The sequence below is a fragment of the Mandrillus leucophaeus genome, unplaced genomic scaffold, assembly GCF_000951045.1.
Source record: "Mandrillus leucophaeus isolate KB7577 unplaced genomic scaffold, Mleu.le_1.0 Scaffold611, whole genome shotgun sequence".
Classification (NCBI taxonomy): Eukaryota; Metazoa; Chordata; class Mammalia; order Primates; family Cercopithecidae; genus Mandrillus; species Mandrillus leucophaeus.
The window spans coordinates 1,632,983-1,647,166 of NW_012106598.1; the positions used below are offsets into that span (position 1 = coordinate 1,632,983).

A 14,184-nucleotide genomic window follows, 5' to 3' on the forward strand; every position below is an offset into this window, starting at 1 on the left:
TTGGAAGTCCAGACTCTAGAACTGTAAGAAAATAAACTTCTGCTGTTTAAATCACCCAGTCTTTAGCATTTTGTTATAGCAGCAGGAACAGACTAATACATTAAGTTAAATGGGGGAACAGAAACAGTGAACTGCTAATAGTCTCCAGTTTTTCTTTGGACCAGAAAGCAACTCTGCCAAGACCAAGGAGAGATGGGGTAAAGAAATTGTACAATAGACCCAGAAGAGAATGAGGTGTTAGGTGTAGGGGAACATACGAAAGGATTGCCAACTGTCCATTTCAGATTAGAGATCAATCTTTTGGAGGCATCAGTCTTCACAGTTACATAATCGCAGTTAAGCAGCCTGGTTAGAAGGAACACAGCAAAATGGGAAAGGTAAAACCTTTGAGGTTTTTTAAGTCTGAGTGATAACCTACCTCTGTCAGTGTAGCTGTGTCTTGGGTTGTTATCTAGAGTTATAATAATGATAGTTACATAGAGTGTGCCAATAATATCTACTCCTTTTAGAGTTGTTCTAGAGTTATGTAAAACTTTATCATAGAGTTGGTCAGAGAGTAGACAATAAATAATAGTTACTATAATTATTACTATGGAATTAGTTTAGTATTGGTACGTTGTTAGGAAGATATAGCAAAAATGAGAAGGAAAAACAGGAGTTAAAAGCAAGTGGTTCAGCCGGGCGAGGTGGCTCACGCCTGTAATCCCAGCACTTTGGGAGACCAAGGCAGGTAGATCACTTGAGGTCAGGAGTTCGAAACCAGCCTGGGCAACATGGTAAAACCCCACCTCTATTAAAAATACAAAAAATTAGCATGGTGGCAGACACCTGTAATCCCAGCTACTTGGGAAGCTAAGGCAGGAGAATAGCTTGAACCTGGGAGGTGGAGGTTGCAGTGAGTTGAGATCGCGCCACTGCACTCAAGCCTGGGCAACAAGAGCGGAATTCTGTCTCAAAAAAGAAGAAAAAAAGAAAGTGGTTCAAGTGACAGAGCAGTGTTTTGGCTAGAGAGGGGAGTAAAGTGAATGCCTGAGGATACTGACAAGCTGGAAAACAGGAGGAAAAGTAAGTTAAATGGCCTGAGGATGAAGTCCAGTTGAATTTTAAACCCAAGAAAATGAGAAAGATCGAAAGATCGGTAATTAAAACAAAAACCTCCAGAGAAGACTGCTGAGTGTGAATTAGCAGTTACTTCTTATACGTAACACCACAGAGAAACATAAAAAGAGAAAGCCAGCTAAATGGTCGTGGCCTTGTCATTAGCTAGCAGTATATCTTGAAAGAAGGCGCTTAAATTGTGAGCCTTACTGCTATTCGAGGATTACTGACAAATTACCTCTGGTTTCTCCTTTATCGCACTTCCTCTGTACCCTCTCTCCCACAACACACACACACACACACACACACTCATCATTATAGTAAAGATCAAGAAAGGCAGCAAAGAAGAGCAAAGATCTGGAAAGTAGGCACATTTTCAAAACTGACATTTGTCTTGTGCATCCTCCCACTTCCCTTTGTCTCTCCCAGTCCCACCTCTACAAGCCCAAAAACCCCAGCTCTCATTGCTGGCTCTGCTCCCAGAAAAAGCCCAAAGTGCCATGTTTCTCTCTGACCTTTCTTCCCTCCCTCCCACCTACTACAACTTCCATTGTTGAGTCTATCTCAGTTTAACAAGAGAAAAGGCAAAGTGATTAAGTCTTTCCATAATGATGCCAGGATGAACAGTAACTCTCTCATCTATGCTTAAACCTCCCGTGTGTTTGGCTTAAAAACTGAAATGAATCTATTTGGCAAAATTTCAGGAAGAATGGAAAAGGGATAATTTGGGACAATGAGATTTTCTTTCTTCCCTATTTTACAGTTGTGAGGAAGAAAAAGAAGTGTTTGTCGTAACTGACAACAGACAACCACCATAGAAAAAACATCCACAGCAGCTCAGAATGTTACACTTAAGGGTAGTTTTTAGGCATACAGGCCTGCACAGGATGCTGAAGTGGGGGACTTACGAGGGCAAATATGAGGAAGCAATCTACCCTACGATAACCCTGAACACAGTGGTTCAGAACCATCTACCAGGTCATGGTAATGGCTCTCTTTTCTCTTCCCTTTATCACACAGGCTGCCCCTCACCCTGCCCCCCAGATGCTCCCCTGATAAAAGGAGGTGGGGGGAAAGGAAGCAGCCATAAAGGCAGCAGCAGGAGTGAACTCTCCACCTTAGTAATTTCCTGTTAGAAGTGGGGAAAGAATCTGCAGCCTAGAAGACTTAACAGAAGCCTGAGTATAAAGCAAGAAAATAGCTGTAGACAGAATCACATGAAAAAGTGACTATACAGGAAAAGGTGCCATTCAATGAGAAAAGGGGGAAAAGGATCGCTGAAGGAAAGAAACACTCTCTTCCCTCCCTTCCCAAAAAAGGTAGAAATACAATCAAATGTTTCAGAGCAGGGATCAGGAAAACTTCGGCCCACATGCCAAATCTAACCAACTGCCTGTTTTGGCAAATGAAGTTTTATGGGAACACAGCCACACTCATTCATTTATGTGCTGTCTATATGGCTACTTTCACATTATAATGGAAAAGCTGAACGACTGCAACAGAGACCATATGACTTGTAAAGACTAAAATATTTACTATCTGGCCCTTCAAAGACAAAAGGCCCTGCTTTAGGAGGTCAGGGGTAAGAAGGGGACTGAGATGAGGCCATTGGATTTGATAGTAAGTGATCTCTGGCAAATATGAAGAAACAATTTAAAAGAAGTTTAAAAGAAAGTAAGTGTATTTTAATGAAGTAGAGACAATGAGGATAAGGTATTCTTTCAAACAGCCTCTAGGAACAAAGGAAGACTACACGCAAGTCTGCATGGGGAAATAAGAAATTTTCTTGATCTCACCAATCTTACTCCCCTTGGAGTCACTCTCTCTTTAATCACCAACCAAACAGCCTCCCAAACTAGAAACTTCAGAATTTTGGTAAGTGATTCTAGCTCCACACTGCTTTCCATATCCTCAGTTCCAGGTGGAATGCTTAGTATACAAAAGATAGTGTTTGTTGAATAAACAATTTAAGAGTACAGAAGGTAGAGAGAAAAGATTGAGAAGAGAGAAAAAAATTCTGTCCCCACTTCATACCTGGAAAAACATTCCATGCCACCTCTAAAGGCTATGTAGCTTGGACTCAAGTCTTAAGACTCATCATAGGCCGGGCGCAGTGGCTCATGCCTGTAATCCCAACACTTTGGGAGACTGAGTCCAGTGGATCACTTGAACTCAGGGGTTCGAGACCAGCCTGGCCAACATGGAAAACCCCGTCTCTACTAAAAATACAAAAATTAGCCGGGCACAGTGGCATGTGCCTATAATCCCAGCACTTTGAGAGACAGAGACAGGTGGATCACGTCAGGAGTTCAAGACCAGCCTGGCCAACATGATGAAACCCTGTCTCTACCAAAAATACAAAAATTAGCCAGGCATGGTGGCATGTGCCTATAATCCCAGCTACTTGGGAGGCTGAGACAGGAAAATTGCTTGAACCCAGGAAGCAGAGGTTGCAGTGAGCCGAGATCGTGCCACTGCACTCCAGTCTGGGTGACAGAGGGAGTTGCACCAAAAAAAAAAAAAAAAAAAAAAAGGTCTGGTTATTTAAAAGAACCTGAGACTCCTCCCCTTTCTCTTGCTCCTGCTATCACCATGTGACATACTCATGCCCCCACTGCCTCAGGAAGTAAAAACTTCCCGAGGCCTCAACAAAAGCCAAGCAGATGCTAGCACCATGCTTGTATGACCTGTAGAACTGTGGGCCAATTAAACCTCTTTTCTTTATAAATTACCCAGCTTCAGGTATTTCTTTATAGCAATGCTAAAACAAGCTAACACACACACACCAAAGCCTAAGATTTACATCTATGTTTCCTACAAAAAATGTTATAGATTTAGCTGTTAAATTTAGGTCTTTGGTGCATTTTGAATTAACATTTTTATATCGTATGAGGTAGGAGTCTAATTTCATTTTTGTACATGTGGACATCTAATTGTGCCAGCACATTATGTTGTTTTAACAGCAAATGAGAAAATATATAAGATAATTTGATACTACAAATACTTGTGGTTGTTAAAATTCAGGTACTAAGCAAACAGCTCAGTAGGATACTACAACAAACATGTAACTAATTCTCCTGTCTCTAGTTTCTCCTTCAATATCTGTTTTATATCTGTTTAAAACACAGTCCAGTAACGCAACAACTCTACATAAAACTAAAGATACCTACTCCTGACAGAATTAGAATTTCTGGAAATTGTAAGACAGAACTTGCCCCTGATTTTTCCAGTTTATACAAGCTATCCACAATACTTTGCTCATGGCCTCTTCCCTGTCTTTTCAATTTTCCAGGCTCATCTCTTACCATTTGTTGTCAACCACTTGGTCTGGCCATACAATGTTACTAGACACATCCAATGTGAAGTACTCTTGAAAGACGCTGTAGATTCCTCATGCTAGATTTGGCTTTCCTTACTCTGGGGGTTCTCTGAAGCAGAAAGAATTTTATTTATCCCTACATTCAAGAGTCCAGCAGAGTGCCCAACACAAAGCACGTGTTTCACAAATACTTGCTAAGTTAAAGGAATACACAGGCAGGCATGGTGGCTCACACTTGTAATCCCAGCACTTTGGGAGGCAGAGGTGGGAGAATCACTTGAGGCCAAGAGTTAGAAACTAGCCTGGGCAAAATAGCACAACCCCATCTCTACAAAAGCAAAATTTTAAAAATTAGCCAGTCCTGGTGGTATGTGCCTATGCTCGCAGCTATTCAGGAGGCTGGGGCAGAAGAACAGCTTGAGGCCAGGAGTTCAAGACAGCAGTGAGCTATGATCAGACCACTGCACTCTAGCCTGGGCAACAGAGGAAGATCCTGTCTCCACTCCCCTCCCCACTCCAAAAAAAAGGAATGTGCCTATAATTGGAAGACAGTGATGAAGTTAAAGGAATAACGTAGACCAAGGTGACAGGTTTGGAAAACGTTAAATCATCTTGTTTGGCAAGAAAATTGTCTATACAGGGGGATGTTGAGAGAAGGCTGGAAACCTGAGTGGGACAGCAAGAGTAAAGGCCAAGTGAGGAATTTGTAGAGTAATAGTTTTTTAGGGTAACTTGATGGATTTTTAGACACAGATTATACCACTTCTCTTTTCCCCCAATAATAGATTTGTGACTTTGGCTAAATTACGTGACTCAGAAAAGACTCAAGTACTTCATAAACAAAATTAGACTACCCTCTTTAGTATGATAGGCTCAGCTGGTAGGCCTATCACCCTAGACACAGAAGAAAAAAAATTCATGCTATAATAAGGAAATTTGACAGTCATTTACAAGAGTTTACCAACTTTTGAGCAGTGAAATCTATTTTCCAAATAAACTCATACATGGAACCCTAGTACAGAATCCTTTTTTAAACCCACAATAATTGAAAGCGGCATGAAAAAAACTGGAGGCCCCACACACCCACCTTCCTTCCTCTCACAAACATTAGTTCATATAATCAAGTGAACTTCAAATCAAATATGGGGAACCCTAAAGCACTATTTAGAACACGGTCAAAAGTTTACTAATCTAGAAGGATCCAGGTAAAGTCATACAATCAAGACTCCCCTTTGTGGCTATTGATAACGAAAATAAATGCTAGGGAGGAAACAAAGAAAAAAACTAAAGATGGAAAGGAAGTCCTACTGTAATTTTCCTGACCAGACCAATGCAGGGCATAAACTAGGATGGTAGTATTAAAAACACAGAAGACAAGCAAATATAACATACAGAAACAATTTTTACTTTGTTTTCCATATTCTTGATGGGAACCCTGCTGATTCAGGAGAGACTGCCCCTCCCAAGGCTAGCTACTTCTTAGACAGCAAACTACCCCTCCTTGAGTGCTTTTCACATGCAAACCACTCAATCTAAAACTACCTCCCATCCATCCCCAATATTCAGCTCTCAAAGAACTCTTATATTTTGGGACTATTAGAATAGTCCCCTGTTCTAACAATCACGCCAGGGCCAGGTATCAAACAACTTGGGGGCTGCTCTTATGTGTGAATATGTCGAGATTATTAAAATCAGTCAATTCTCCTTACCCTGCCTCGCCTGTTCCTTCTCACTAAAATCATGATAAAGGCTCTCCCCGATGATTTCCCTAGATATTTCTGCCTCCTAACCAACCCTGGTGCTTCCCTATGAGCACTATGTGGCGTGGCATATATGCCACCCTATCTGATGTGCCATGCCCTCTCTGCTTAGAAACTGTATCAATCTTTTCAATGGCAGTTGTCTCCTGACCTATTAGTTTCACCATGTTTGAATAATAATAATATAAACTACATTTTAAAAAGAGTTCAGAACCAAGCACCAAACAAACAGCATGTATTGAGAGAATAAAACATGAAGTATTAAGAAACAGCATGGCCGGGCATGGTGGCTCATGCCTGTAATCCCAGCACTTTGGGAGACTAAGGCGAGAGGACTGCTTGAGCCCACGTGTTCGAGACCAGCCTGGGCAACACAACAAGACCCAATCTCCACAAAAAATTTAAAAAATTAGCAGGGGTGGTGGCACATGCCTGTAGTTGCAGCTACTTGGGAGGCCAAGGTGGGAGAATCACTTGAGCCTGGGAGGTCAGGGCTACAGTGAACCCTCATGGCACCACTGTACTCCAGCCTGGGTGACAGAGAGGGATTGTCTCAAAAAAAAAAATAAATAAAATAAAAATAATAATAATAATAAATAGTATGAAGATGAGATTTTCTAGTTATGAGAAATGCCAAAGCAGAACATGTTTTAAGAGATAAACCTGACATAAAGTAAATGTCTTTTTTTAATTAAAACACATTAACTATGAATATGTTTAACATCATTTATCTTCATCATTGAAGATATCTGAGCCAAAAACCTAGGCCAATAATCCTTGACTCTCATTTACATTCCACATTTAGATCATCAGAATATACAAATATCCAGAATCTGGCCACATCTCAACAACTTTACCTTTACTACCCTGGTTCAAGCCACCATCATCTCTTACCTGGACTACTGAAGAAGTAACCTCCTCACTATTCACCTGGCTTCCATTCTTGTCCTGCTACAATCCCTTCTCAATGAAGAATGAGCCCTTTAAATCACAGTCAGACCACACCATTCCTCTGCTCGAAACCCTGCAATGGTTTCCTGTTTCACTCAGGGTAAAAGTTAAAGGTCCTGCTGTGGTTTAAGAAGGCTCTAAGTGATCTGTTCCCCTGCCATCCCTCTGATCTCATCTCCTACTTCTTTCACCATCATATCCAGCTCCAGCCACTTAAACCTCCTTACTGTTTCTAAAACATCAAACACAGTCACACATCAGTTTCCTCTGACTAGAACATTCTTTCCCCAGAAATCTGCATTGCTCATTTACTTACCTCCTTTACATCTCTACTATAAGTCACCTTATTAGACAGGCCTTTCTTGACCATCCTACATATAATATCACAAACATATCTGTCATTCTGTATCCCTCTTATCCTGCTTTTTCTTCATAGCAGTTAACAGTATCTGATATGTTATGGTTTTCGTTTTTTTGTGTTTTTTTTTCCCCCGAGACAGAATCTTACTCTGTCTCCCAGGCTAGAGGACAGTGGCACGACCTCAGCTCACCGCAATCTCCGCCTCCTGGGTTCAAGCAATTCTCCTGTCTCAGCCTCCAAAGTATGGGACTACAGGCGTGCACCACTATACCCGCCTAATTTTTGTATTTTTAATAGAGAACAGGTTTCACTGTGTTGGTCAGGCTGGTCTCGAACTCCTGACTTTGGGTGATCCATCCGCCTCAGCCTCCCAAAGTGCTGGGATTACAGGCGTGGGCCACCACGCCCACTTTTTTTTGTGTAATTTACTGTCTCTCCCCATTACAAATAGGCACCTAAGAGGCTGGAACTTTGTTTCATTCACTGCTGTGTATGAGTGCCTAAAACAGTGTCTGAGCAGGCACTCAGTAAATATGAAATAAATAAATATACCAAGAATTTGGCCTTTCTGAGGGATTTACACTTGCACTGCTCAAAAATCCATAAACCTAGCAAAGAGACAAAACTGGTTCACTAGTGTTAATATATAAAAATGTAAAAATAAAAATATAGTCTTCTAAGAAAGATGGAAGGCTTGACAGTAAATGATTAACTACCAAAAGAATAAAGTATAAATGAGAGATTGGCAACCATATGAACTCACCTCAAGAGAATAACAGATACCTACAAATGAACATGTGAAAAACTTTATAATAAAACTATATAATTAAGCACAGAGAATAAGACTATCTTGCCAAGATTTGCTAACTTGGCAAACATCCATATTAAACTCAGCTTCCCCAATTCCAGATACAAATGGAATTGTGAATTTGGCAATTCACTGGAGAGAAAGACTGCATTACAATCTAGGTTCACATTAAAGTTACCTCATTCTTCTCAACTTAGATCTGACCCAGAGGAAAATTTTTAACAGATTCTATTGGACATGTGCCATACTATAGTCAGTGAAGTTCAAAATTAACATTTTAGATGTTAACCTAAATGATTTGTTTTGTTTTCCTAAAACTAAACTGTACTAAAAAAATGCATTATGAGTATAAAATGAATTATTTTAAATAATATTTTGTCAAAGAAAAAGCAATTTATAACACCAGTCCTTCCCTCGTATTTTGATTTCATTCATGTAATGCCTCACCCATGGCTGAACACGTGGTAGCACTCAAGCTGTTCACTGATAAGAGAGAGATAATATTCTTTCCTTCAAGGTTTATTCAATATAGATACGTCCACCTCAACCTTCCCAGTTATTAAAAAAAAAGCAAACGAAAATTATGCACCCTAAATTTGTATATAAATGTATTAATCATTTATTTAACAATTAGTATGTCATAAAGCATAGTATTAGATATCGAAGACACAAAATAAAAATTGCACATGCTGCTATCAATAAATTCATAACGTGGTAGGGAAGTCATATAAACTATAATAGAAAATGATAACTTCTATGATCTTGCGGTACACAGGATGCAAAGGAAGCCCAGAGGAAAAGTTCCCAAGATAGAATGCGTAGAAAAAAGATGGGAGAAAATGCAGGCACAAAGTAACACTGAGAAGAGGGCAGAGGTAAACCTAATGCTACCTACAAATGATAGTATGGCTAAAGGAAAGGAAATGTCACATGAATAAAGACGTATGCAGAGCCCAGGGCCTTACATGACACCCTTAAAAATTTGGCTGTTAAACGGGAGGATCTTAAGTAAGACAGTAATATGAGCTGTGTTTCATTTAAGATGGTCAATCTAACAGTATCATGAAGTTTACTTTAGAAAGGAGATTGAGACTGCAGATTATTAAATCAGTTGGTACTGATCCAGAAGAAGGTAGAATGGTGGCAGCGGTGGTGGCTTTGGCAGCTCAGGACTGAGTGCAAGTAACAGAATCGGCACGATTCTCCAGAGGCTCTTCAGGTTCTCCTCTGTCTTTCGGTCAGCAGTCTCAGTCCGTTTGCAGAGGAACATTGGTGTTACAGCAGTGGCATTTAATAAGGAACTTGATCCTGTACAGAAACTCTCCATGTATAAGGTTAGAGAATACAAATCTAAGTGACAGACAACAGGAGGATCTGTTGATACTGATCCAGAGTACCAGCAAGAGCCAGAGAGGAAGCTTTTTAAGCTCAAGCACATGTATGGTAAAGCAGACATGAATACATTCCCTAACTTCAAATTTGAAGATCCCAAATTTGAAGTCATCAAAAAACCCCAGGCCTGAAGAAATAAAGTAAAATTAATCTGGTAAGTTGTCAAGGGTTAGCAGTACAACTAGCTAGAAGTTTCAGAATAAACATACATTCACAACTGTCAAGTGTTCTTTTAGTCTCGATTCCAAATAAATTATTTGGTGATGTGGAGTATTAAAAAATCTGGAAGGAAAAATAAAGATGTGCATGAAAAGAAGGGGATATTACTTGAGAGATATTGAGAAAGTTATAGATATCGGAACTGGTGAATAATGAAAACTTGAATCAACTCACTGGCAGTGGAGCTGGACAGGAAGGAGGGAAGGAAACATCAACAGGACCTGGTGACTGATTAAGGGCAGAAGATTGGGCCAGACACAGTGGCCTGCAATGCCAGCACTTTGGGAGGCCAAGGCAGGCAGATTACTTGAGTCCAGGAGTTTAAGACCAGCCTGGGCAACATGGTGAAACCCTGTCTCTAAAAGAAAAAATATATATACATACAAAAATTAACCAGGGGTGGTGGTGCATGCCTGTAGACCCAACTTTCTGGGAGACTGAGGTGGGAGGATCATTTGAACCCAGGAAGCGAAGGTTCCAGTGAGTGGAGATCACGCCACTGCACTCCAGTCTGGGTGACAGAGTGAGACCCTTTCTCAAAATAAAATAAAAAATAAAGGCGGAAGATTGGACAGAAGGAGGATACTCTTGGTTAATGGCATCACCACCCAACCAGTTGCCTCAAATATACAGTTGGTTCAGATATAAAGGGAGAAACAAGTCTGATGAAAAAATAGTGAAAACAACTTGGAGATACTGGATTTGAATTATTTCAAAATAGTAAAGAAAAGAAAATGATATAAGCAGATTATTAGAAATAAGTCTAGAATTCAAGACAGAGATAAAAGCTGGAGGAAAGCCAGGGAATGGTGATCTCCTAGAAATCAAAAAAGGTAAGAGATTTAACAAACAGAGAATGGTTACCAATGCCAAATAGGAGTAAAGGTGTTAATAATGTCAGTAGGGTGGTGGGGAAGACACAGTCAAAGTCTGTTCAGGGGTAAATGAAAGGCAAGTGGGCAAATGGAAGCAGTAAGTATCCATTAGTCTTTTTATATGTGGCTCTGAAAGAAAGGGGTAAGACAGCAGTAAAGAACTGTTCTCTACTGCTGTCTTTCAGAGCCTTTCTTTCAGAGTCACATATAAAGCAATTCACTAGAATCTCCACTTCCTGGGTTCAAGTGATCCTCTCACCTCAGCCTCCCAAGTAGCTGGGACTACAGGCATGCGTTTTCTATAGTATTTTGAGATAATTCAAATCCAGTATCTCCAAGTTGTTTTCACTGTTTTTTCATTCTCCCAAAGGAGAATTGTTTGTCTCCTAAATCAAGGAGCGTGTGAGCCTGTGAAGTTCCATAGCAGAGAGGAAATAAGTGATGGGTAGGAGAAAAAAAAAACAAGAAGGAAGAGGCATACCCTTCTATAATACTACAGCCAGAAAAGGGTAAAATGAGGCCCCAAAGTTCAGGCATATGTATATGGCCATTTAACTAGGACTTTTTAAGCAATAAGCATGCTGTGCTTAGGCTATCTCAGCACTATTGTTAAATGTTTTAATTATGTAATTTTTGATACTTTTGATACTTTTAATTTGTAACTTTTGATAACTTTGATACATTCATGTTATCATACGTTGTAATTATTGTTGTTACTATTACATTTTCTCTATATAGCACTATGTATGGGGCAACATACTAAGTAGCTTTACAAAAATTATTTCTTTTAATCCTTACCAAAATTCTATGAGGAAGTATTTCTCCATTTTATATATGAGAAAACTGAGGGATAGAAAGGTTAAATAACTTGCCCTCAAATACTCAGCAAATAAAGGACAGAGCTGAAAATGGAACCCGGGCAGTCTAGCTCCAAAGCCTATGATCTTAACCATCAAGTTATGCTACCTCTTTTCAGGTGGATAAAGAATACTTTTGGTTACTAACTTAATCTGAAGACAACTATTCTCTAGCAGGAAATATTTCTAATTTTACAATCCATGTAGGAGAAAATTGAGTTTACTGATCAGAAACTTGCTAGACTACATTATTAAGTAAAAAAACACACAGAATTAAAAGTAATATTATTTAAAACATCCGTACATTTTTAATCTATATAAACATGTACACATAATAATAGTTCTCATCTATATAAATATGTACATATAACAATTGTTCTTAAATTTTACCATGCATCAGAATTTCTTGGCGGGCTTGTTCAAATGCAGACTGCTGAACCCCTACTTCAAACTCCAATCTTTCCCTATTATTTACAAAATAAAGTACAACTTCTTCTCAGCATGGCTTACCTCTGGCCATGAGGCATTGTCTAATTATTCATCTTTCAATATGTTTTTAGTACATTACCTATTTTTTTATGCTTTCCCTAATACAACCCTTCCTAATAAAGCCATACATTCCTTCTACGATTCCAAAGCACCTCTAAAATAGTAAAAAACAGAACAACAATGATAATAATACCAATTAACTCTGTGGGGCATTCCCCAAGGAAACATGAATTACCTCATTCAATCCTCATAACAACTTCTCAGGATAAAGATAATAATTATTCTCACTGTACATATGGGAAAAATATGTGTTAAAGACAAAAAGTACAAGGCACTCCAAGATTATAATACGAAGATCTAACCTGTTTATGGTTATTGTACTGGCAGTGTCCTATTACAAGAGTGTAAGTTACACAGACTATGAATTTCAGGATGCCAAATAATTCCATTTCAAAATGACACTTTCAAAATCAAATTAATTAATTATAAGACCAAAGTCATATAGTTAAAATTTAAAACACATTATTTAAAATGAAATTTAAATTTGTCAGCTCTTTTTTTTTCCCTTAGCAAATGGAGCTATTACCCATCTGACACAGAATGTAATAAATATAAACTATCCAAAACTAATAAAATAGCATTTGAAAATGTCCTTGCAATATTGGTCATGATAAAGGTAAAATAATATGCCAAGTTCCTGACAATCCTAGTAGTGCATAAAGTACTTCCCTTTTGGACAATGCTAACTTTCTTATGATTGAATTAGATCCATGACTTAATATACATCATTTGTAAGATTTTTTTTTTTTTTTTTTTTTTTACAAAAAGCAGACTTCTTTCATAGTAAATTTCAAAACGAAAACCAATATTTTTTTTACAGAGGAAAAATGCCTAAAAGTCCAAATACTGATCTTACAAAGAGACATGAAAGGTAAAATCAAGTATGAACCAGGCCTGGATCCCCATATCTTCAGTTTCTATTTATCAAACAGAAAAATCTTTCCAACTTTCTCCTTTCCTGTATAAGACCAAAACTATGCAATATTCTGTTTGTATTACAATTACACTAATTCAATGCAGGTCACTTGCTTTTTACTGAGTCCAGATGACATTCAGTAAACTAAACATGGGCCAATTAGTTTAAAAAAAAAAGGAGGAAAAGAAAAAAGGAAGAAAGGAGTGTGTTCTGATTGCCTTTGGGTAGGTCATACAGTGGCTACAGAGCATCACAGCCTGAACCTCATTTTGGCTAACACCAACCATACGGCTAACATTAAGGACCAGCATTTTTTATTCCTTTCAGATTTCTCACATTTGGAAATTCCAATTTAAATACATTTTCTGGTGAAAGTGAGGACAGCACTCCTGCATAATATCAGTTTTCCCCTAATTCAACTCCAATGTCTTATTTTGGAGCTACTAAAATGGAGTCTGCACAATGTCTAAAAAAGTATAATAATCCTTTTGAACCAGTTTATGTATTACAGTTATAAATGAGCAAATGAAACTGATGATTTAGCTGACACAAACCCACACAAAAAAAGATGGTCTAAAGCTATGAAGTTTCAACATCAATGTTTGTAATCTCAAATCAACCTGAACCATCATACAATTAGATATATGATAAACTAAGTAACAGAAATATTCATAACTAAAAGCAGTATTATTTTTAAATATCTTATTAGGTGTTGGCACCCAACATTTTCTTATAATCTATCATGTAAAGAAATCTGTTTTACTATTCCTTTTAAACTCTCTACTCATGCTACTTTAGTTGTATTTCTAGAAATAAATAATAAACTCTCTGTTCACCAATTTTTTTGGCTAAGAAACTTTTTAAAAGTTATAATGTAACTAAGTTAAAATGTACATATAATCATAATTTGATATCAGACTGCTTTCATACAAAAAACCTACATTAATTCCTCAAGTAAATTTATACTTTATCAATTGTTGGTATTTTAAATTAAAAAGTACTCAAAAGAAACTATTCATTCACCAATATTACAAAAATGGAAGTCTCCAAATACGTAAACTAGCTTGATTTTTAGATTT

General features: G+C 38.2%; 1 protein-coding gene and 1 pseudogene across 1 annotated transcript in view; one reads left to right on the forward strand and one right to left on the reverse strand.

Annotated features, from left to right (window-relative positions):
• The window catches only part of STK3 (serine/threonine kinase 3), a 485,544-nt gene that overhangs the window by 164,532 nt on the left and 306,828 nt on the right, over window positions 1–14,184 (reverse strand). The gene's annotated exons all lie outside the window — the stretch shown is intronic.
• Window positions 1,986–10,271, forward strand: LOC105553859 (annotated as a pseudogene).